This window comes from Scylla paramamosain, chromosome 26 (genome assembly GCF_035594125.1).
Source record: "Scylla paramamosain isolate STU-SP2022 chromosome 26, ASM3559412v1, whole genome shotgun sequence".
NCBI classification, from domain to species: Eukaryota; Metazoa; Arthropoda; class Malacostraca; order Decapoda; family Portunidae; genus Scylla; species Scylla paramamosain.
In genome coordinates, this window is record NC_087176.1 from 14,536,591 (window position 1) to 14,545,459 (window position 8,869).

Below are 8,869 nucleotides of genomic sequence, written 5' to 3' on the forward strand. Positions count from 1 at the left end.
TATTATTATTATTATTATTATTATTATTATTATTATTATCATTATTATTATTTCCTCCTTTAAGGAAAAGTTAGGAACTGGTTGAAATAAATATTCATGCATTGGAATTTAGTTTTGTGCTAGATACTTACTCTGTGTAAGGAATACTAGATGTCTTTTATTCTAGTGATTATTATTATTATTATTATTATTATTATTATTATTAGTAGTAGTAGTAGTAGTAGTAGTAGTAGTAGTAGTAGTAGTAGTAGTAGTAGTAGTAATAGTAATATTATCATTATTATTGTTATTATTATTATTATTATTATTATTATTATTATTATTATTATTATTATTATTATTATTATTATTATTATTATTATTTTTATTATTATTATTTCTTTTTTGTAGCTGTTGTTGTTGTTGTTGTTGTTGTTGTTGTTGTTGTTGTTGTTGTTGTTGTTGTTGTTGTTATTGTTAGTGTTGTTGCTTTTTTATTATTATTATTATTATTATTATTATTATTATTATTATTATTATTATTATTATTATTATTATTATTATTATTATTATATTGTTATTGTTATTTTTGTTCTTGTTATATATATATATATATATATATATATATATATATATATATATATATATATATATATATATATATATATATATATATATATATATATATATATATATATATATATATATATATATATATATATATATATATATATATATATATATATATATATATATATATATATATATATATATATATATATATATATATATATATATATATATATATATGCAAAATCACAGATTTACGATGGAAGTGATGTCACTAAACACAGCCTGTCGCATCAGATAATATTACGTGTTGTAATCATGAGCGATGTCAGATATTGTAGACATCGGGTGCTTAAGCCCATTGTGACAGAGTGGGGGAGGGGGCGGGGACACGGATCTATGCTCCCATGTAAAAGGAAGTAGTAGCAAGGAATCCATTAGTAGTAGCAAGGAAACCATTAGTCTATCTTTAGTTAAACTAGTTTTTCATTTTACCAATCGTTTAGAAAACGATCGATTCTTGATTGCCATAAAAATTAACCTTTTACAAATACTTCACAAAAATAAAATCATCCTATAACATTACTCTTAGGGTGGTAACAAAAATATATAATGTAAGAACTAAATAAACTTGAAAAAAAAAAAAAAATAATAATACTGTAGTTTCTGTTCAAACATAACCTCAACCATTTTCTGTCATCGGCAACCCATGATACGTCACAGCTATACCTCCCGCCCCTTCCACATTCTTCCTCCCGACGCGCGTGTCCCGACATTTATGTACATTGGCGCCGCCCTACCTGGGCGTCAGCTCCGCCACGTAGTGGAGAGTCACGTTATCGCAGTGGAAGGATTTGAAGTGAGGTCGGCGGTGCCACTTTCCTTGTTGGCTTCGTGGACCAAGCGCTTCCTCTTTTATTTATTTTTTTTTTTTTCTTTATCAATTAATCCCATGCCTCGGCACATGGAATACGGTGGCCGCCTCTGTGCGTGTGTCTGTGTGTGTGTGTGTGTATGTGTGTGTGTGTGTGTGTGTGTGGGTGTTTATATATATATATATATATATATATATATATATATATATATATATATATATATATATATATATATATATATATATATATATATATATATTTGCATGACTTCATAAAACATATAGTATTTATTTAATACAGTACTGGTACCACTTCATTAGCATTCCTTCTGTTTCTAAAATGTCTAACCACATGTTCAAGATTTTAAAGAAAAATGTATGCATTATGAAATCAGGTGAACCATACAAGAAAATATCAAAATCTGAATCGAAGCAGTTGAATGGTAAAGCCGCTGAATTTCTCTGTCTTGAAAGAATTCCTTCGCTTCCCAGTCTTTTTACCCACCTTCGAACAGTGGTAGGGCTCCTCCCTTCCCATCTTGCTATGGATCTTAAAGACAGACCGTGTTTCCGTAATAAAAGGAACCTTAGCCTTTCATCCATACACGTTCGTTTCAGTGAGATTTTTTTCATTGTCTAAAAAAAAAAAGTCATATATATATATATATATATATATATATATATATATATATATATATATATATATATATATATATATATATATATATATATATATATATATATATATATATATATATATATATATATATATATATATATATATATATATATATATATATATATATATATATATATATATATGACTACTATACACACACACACACACACACACACACACACACACACACACACACAGAGGGTATCCCGATAAAAAAAAGTCACATATTCTCATATTTGGAAAAAAAAAAATAAAGTCATTTTGTGGTCAGAAACACCGTATTTTTAGAAAATTTGACCATAGGATATTTCCGACTTAGAATGACTTCATTTCTGAGAATATATATATTTTTTTCCAGGAAATCTTGTGTGTGTGTGTGTGTGTGTGTGTGTGTGTGTGTGTGTGTGTGTGTGTGTGTGTGTGTGTGTGTGTGTATGTGTGTGTGTGTGTGTGTGTGTGTGTGTGTGTGTGTGTGTGTGTGTGTGTGTGTGTGTGTGTGTGTGTGTGTGTGTGTGTGTGTGTGTGTGTGTGTGTGTGTGTGTGTGTGTGTGTTTTATGTAGGAGAACACTGGCCAAGGGCAAAAAAAAAATTCAATAAAAAAAAAATAAAAGCCCACTGAGTGCCAGTCCCAGAAAAGTCCAAAAGAAAAGAAAAGAAAAGAAAGGAATCCAAAGCGGTAGTCAAAAATTGAATGATAAGTGTGTTGAAACCTTCCTCTTGAAGGAATTCAACTTATAGGAGGGTGGAAATACAGAAGCAGGCAGGGGAATCCAGAGTTTACCAGAGAAAGGGATGAATGATTGAGAATAATGGTCAACTCTTGCATTAGAAAGGTGGACAGAATAGGGGTGAGAGAAAGAAGAAAGGGGAGGCATGTAGTTAGCAATATCAAAAGAGCAGTTAGCATGAAAATAGCGGTAGAAGACAGCTAGAGATGCAACATTGTGGCAATGAGAGAGAGGCTGAAGACAGCCAGTTAGAGGAGAGGAGTTGATGAGACGAAAAGCTTTTGATTCTACCCTGTCTAGAAGAGCAGTATGAGTGAAACCCCCGCTGACATGTGAAGCATATTCCATACATGGACGGATAAGCAGAGTTAGCAGCTGGGGGGGGGGGGTGAGAAAAACTGGCGGAGACGTCTCAGAACACCTAGAAGAAGATGTTTTAGCTAGAGATAAGATGTGAAGTTTCCAGTTTAGATTATAAGTAAATGACAGACCGAGGATATTCAGTGTAGAAGAGGGGGACAGTTGAGTGTCATTGAAGAAGAGGGATAGTTGTCTGGAAGGCTGTGTCGAGATTATAGATGGAGGAATTGAGTTTTTGAGGCATTGAACAATACCAAGTTTACTCTGCCCCAATCAGAGATATTAGAAAGATCAGAAGTCAGGCGTTCTGTAGCTTCTCTCCGTGAAATGTTTACTTTTTGAAGGGTTTGACGTGTATGAAAAGACGTGGAAAAGTGCAGGGTGGTATCATCAGCGTAGGAGTGGATAGGCCAAGAAGTCTGTCTTAGAAGGTCATTGATGAATAATAAGACGAGAGTGGGTGACAGGACAAAACCCTGAGGAACACCACTGTTAATAGATTTAGGAGAAGAACAGTGACCGTCTACCACAGGTGCAATAGAGCGATCAAAAAAGAAATTTGAGATGAAGTTACAGAGAGAAGGATAGAAACCATAGGAGGGTAGTTTGGAAATCAAAGCTTTGTGCCAGACTCTATGAAAAGCTTTTGATATATGCAAGACAACAGCAAAAGTTTCACCAAAATCTGTAAAAGAGGATGACCAACTCAATAAGGAAAGCCAGAAGATCACCAGTAGAGCAGCCTTGACGGAACCCATACTGGCGATCAGATAGAAGGTTGTTAAGTGATAGGTGTTTAAGAATCTTCCTGTTGGGATAGATTAAAAAAAAAAAAATAGATAGGCAGGAAAGTAAACCAATAGGACGGTAGTTTGAGTGAATAGAACGGTCACCCTTTTTAGGAACAGCCTGAATGTAGGCAAACTTCCAGCAAGAATGAAAGGTAGATGTTGACAGACAGAGCAGAAAGAGTTTGACTAGGGGAGGTGCAAGCATGGAGGCATAGTTTCGGAGAACAATAGGAGGGACCCCATCAGGTCCATAAGCCTTACGAGGGTTTAGGCCAGCGCGAGGGAATGGAAAACATCATTGCGAAGAATTTTAATAGGTGTCATGAAGTAGTCAGAGGGTGGAGGAGAATCCTCCAAGGTAGAGTTTTTAGCAAAGGTTTAAGCGGAGAGTTCTGCTTTAGAAATAGATGTGGTAGCAGTGGTGCCATCTGGTTGAAATAAAGGAGAGAAAGAAGAAACAGAGTTATTAGAGATTTTTTTGGCTAGATGCCAGAAGACACGAGGGGAGTTAGAACTTGAAAGATTTTGACTCTGTTAATATAAAGGAGTTTTTGGCTAGTTGGAGAACAGACTTGGCATGGTTCCGGGCAGAAATATAAAGTGCATAAGATTCTGGTGATGGAAGGCTTAAGTACCTTTTGTGGGCCACCTCTCTTTTATGTATAGCACGAGAACAACCAAGGTTGGAAGGTTTATGTCGAGGAAAAGAGTGAGGAATGTACGCCTCCATGCCAGATACTATCACCTCAGTAATCCACTCAGCACACAAAGATGAGTCTCTGACACGGAAGCAGTAGTCATTCCAAGGAAAATCAGCAAAATACCTCCTCAGGTCCCCCAACTAGCAGAGGCAAAACGCCAGAGGCACCTTCGCTTAGGGGGATCCTGAGGAGGAATAGGAGCTATAGGACAAGATACAAATATAAGATTGTGATTGGAGGAGTCCAACGGAGAAGAGGTGACAACATAAGCAGAAGTATTAGAGGTCAGGAAAAGGTCAAGAATGTTGGACGTATCTCCAAGACGGTCAGGAATACGAGTAGGGTGTTGCACCAATTGCTCTAGGTAGTGGAGGATAGCAAAGTTGAAGGCTAGTGTGTGTGTGTGAGATTGAAAAAAGAAAAGGCTAGAGTGGATGAGATACTCGTACATGAGAAGGTTGATCATATATATATATATATATATATATATATATATATATATATATATATATATATATATATATATATATATATATATATATATATATATACATATATATACATATATGGCTTTCAAGATGTTCCCTGTGTCATCCCACTACTTATTTGGCACCACTCGGATTTAATTATAACTCACTATTGCCTGTCACACAACCATGACCTTATCCATCTATCTCAAGCGTTTTAACCTTTCATTCAAGAGCCTTTTGATGGGGTAGCTTGACGAAAACCTTACTAAATTCCAAGTATAGTGTGCAAAAAAAAATAAAAATAAAATAATAATAATAATAATAATAATAATAATAATAATAATAATAATAATAATAATAATAATAATTAATAAAAATAAAAATAAAATAAAAATAAAAATAAAAAATTCAAGTTTTGAGTTCCTCTTCGTGAAGCCATACTGTGTCTGATTGATTAAAAAAAAAAAAAAAAAAAAATATATATATATATATATATATATATATATATATATATATATATATATATATATATATATATATATATATATATATATATATATATATATATATATATATATATATATATATATATATATATATATATATATATATATATATATATATATATATATATATATGGTTTTAGAACACTTCCCTGTGTCACCCACTATTTATTTGGCACCACTTGGGCTTAATTATTACTCTCTATCGACTATCACACAACCCTGACCTTATCCAGTATAACACCTTCCCATCTATCTCAAGCGTTTTAACCTTTCTCTCAAGAGCCTTTGATGGGGTAGCTTGACGAAACCTTACTAATTCCAAGTATAAGGTGTAAAAAAAAAAAAAATCAAGCTATACTGTGTCTGATTTATCAAACTATGTTTGTCTAATGTTCCTTGCAATTAGTAACTTTTTTTTTTTTACCAGCAATTCAAGTTAAGCTGATTGGTCTAAAATTCGACGTTAACAGTTTATCTCCTTTCTTAAAGATTGGCACTGCATATCCTTGCCTCCTTTTTACCGGTACCTCTCCTGAATATAGCTGTTCACCGTTAACTTCTTTACATTTTTTTAGTATTCCATAATATGACAAACTTTTTAATTCTATCTCTCTCCTGTTCCACCATTTCCTTAGTTATGGAAATTTCTATTGTCCTCTCGTGCTCTTCTGCTCTGAAATGTGTTCACTATCTGGCATGTAATTGAAATCATTGACAATTAGATATGAATACTACTAACAAAATGTTACTGGAATAGGTAAAGCTGCAAGATAGTTAATTTAGCATAAATGTTTAAGTGCTATTGAAATTATGTAAAATCGTGGCAAAAATAAATAAAAAATAAATAAATAAATAAGTAAATAAAATGCTACTAAATAACGTGTACAACTGGGTAATGAAGTGCCACTGAAATCAACTACGCACACACACACACACACACACACCGTATAGTGTAGTGTCAACACGCTCGGCTCACAACCGGGAAGCCCCGGGCTCGAGTCTCAGGCGCAGCGAGGCATATGGGCTAGCTAATCTGTAGCCTTTGTTCACCTAACAGCAAGTAGGTAAGGGATGTAACCCGAAAGGCTGTGGCCTCACTGTCCTGGTGAGTGGCGTGTGAGTGGCCTCAGTCTAACCCAAAGATCGGTCATTATGAGCTCTTTCGTTAGGGTAACGCCTGGCTAGGTGACCACCAGACAACCGTAAATGAATGAATGAATGAATGACACACACACACACACACACACACTCACATTTTTTTTTACTAGTCGTATAAAGAGAAACTTGACTCTGATATGCAGGCAGGCGAATGAGGAGAGTGCAAACAAAACAACAGCGAGGCTAGAAGTTACTTTTTTTTTCTTTTCTTACAGGAATAACCCTCACATGAAGCTACACAGATGTGGTGTCAGCTTTTCAAACCACCCAAATATTAAAGACTGTCCTCATTCTGCTACTATCTCTCAAAGATCATTAAACACAAGTCACCTTACACTACTACCACACATAATAAATATTTTATGCACACACCATTGTCGTTCACCATTCATCTCTGTCATGTACAATCGTGTTTGCATGCTGCAATCATTCCTCTCATTCAGTGCTATCTTCATACAGTTCATCTACTACAGGTGTGGCCTTTCTCTTAAACTTAAACCTTGCACATCCAACCGCATTATTGTATTTGCTAATTTGCTGTCCTCCACTCTCTTTACATGTCCAAACCGCATTACATAGCGCACTCTGATATGTCTGTCCACTTAACTCTCTTAAAACGCAAGCTCTTCTTCTTACCTCCTTGTTTCTTATTCTGTCTCTCCACGTTACTTCACATATACTCCTCAGACACATAATTTCCCATGTTCCAGGTTTCAGCACCACACAGCACAGTGGCCACCACTATTTCATTATGTAACAATATTTAAACTCATATCTTGTGTTCTATATATTTTTTTTTATTATCTTTTATTCTATTTATTTATTTATTTTGTTTATTTATTTATTTATTTATTTTATTTTGTTTTGTTTTGTTTTGTTTTGTTTTGTTCAGTCACCAAGTATATTTCGTGCATCCTTTACCCAGCACTTTACCTCTGCCTCAACTCTTCTGTCTACTGCAACTGTTGATCCCAAATGCTTAAAGCAATCCACCTCTTCCATACAAAATACAAATTAGAAGGACCCAATGATGTTTCAGTCCCCAAACAATAAAAGCTAACACGATTATCCAAAACTAGAGAAATAATTCAACTCATGGGAAAGGGGAAACAGAAACAGGCAGTGAGTTCCATAATTTACTACTGAAAAGGATGAAATTTTGTTTGACGATGAGAGAGGCTGAACACAGTCAGTTATAAGAGAGGGGTTGATAAGATTAAATTATTTTGATTCCACACTGTTTAGTAGAGTAGCATGAATGGAACCCTCCTTTCCCCCATATATGAGAAGCGTACTCCATAAAATTAGGAGCTGTTTTAGCTGAAGATGATACTCGTATGTGAAGTTTATAGTTGAAATTATTAGTAAAGGACAGACAGGATGTTCAGTGTAGAAAGAGAGGGGTAGTTGAGTGTCGTTGAATAAGAGAGGATAGTTTTCTGTAAGGTTGAATCCCACAAAACTGTAACCTAGAATTACATCTTATTGTCAAAAACGAACTAATTTCAGTTTGAGCTATAGTGCATATAGATTTTCAAAACTTATTTCCCGTACTTGTCTCTCTCTCTCTCTCTCTCTCTCTCTCTCTCTCTCTCTCTCTCTCTCTCTCTCTCTCTCTCTCTCTCTCTCTCTCTCTCTCTCTCTCTCTCTCTCTCTCTCTCTCAGAAGGCCATAATATTAGAAAAAAAAAACCTGCTTTATTATTTCAGAGGTACAAATTCTGCACAATGTTTAAGTAATCGCTATAACTTAAAACTTTGTTTTCTTATGCTTACCTAAAGGTATGTACGTAGAGACGCTAACTTTGACTGTATGAAGGTTAGCCTGTAAGTGTCTGGCCTCACATGGAGTCACCTTATATGTATACAGAGGAAGCTGTAAAATGTCGTGCATAATTACAACAGTGTACTCAACTACACACACACACTCTCTCTCTCTCTCTCTCTCTCTCTCTCTCTCTTTCATATATATATATATATATATATCTCTCTCTCTCTCTCTCTCTCTCTCTCTCTCTCTCTCTATATATATATATATATATATATATATATA

At 34.3% G+C, this 8,869-nt stretch overlaps 1 protein-coding gene across 1 annotated transcript in view; it reads right to left on the minus strand.

The window, feature by feature from the left end:
- Window positions 1-8,636, minus strand: part of LOC135113913 (probable glutamate receptor) — a 212,704-nt gene extending 204,068 nt beyond the window's left edge. Inside the window, exon 1 of the mRNA XM_064029532.1 lies at window positions 8,593-8,636. The gene's annotated coding sequence lies outside the window, so the exon portion shown is untranslated. The remainder of the gene's footprint in view (window positions 1-8,592) is intronic.
- Window positions 8,637-8,869: the final 233 nt, after the last annotated feature.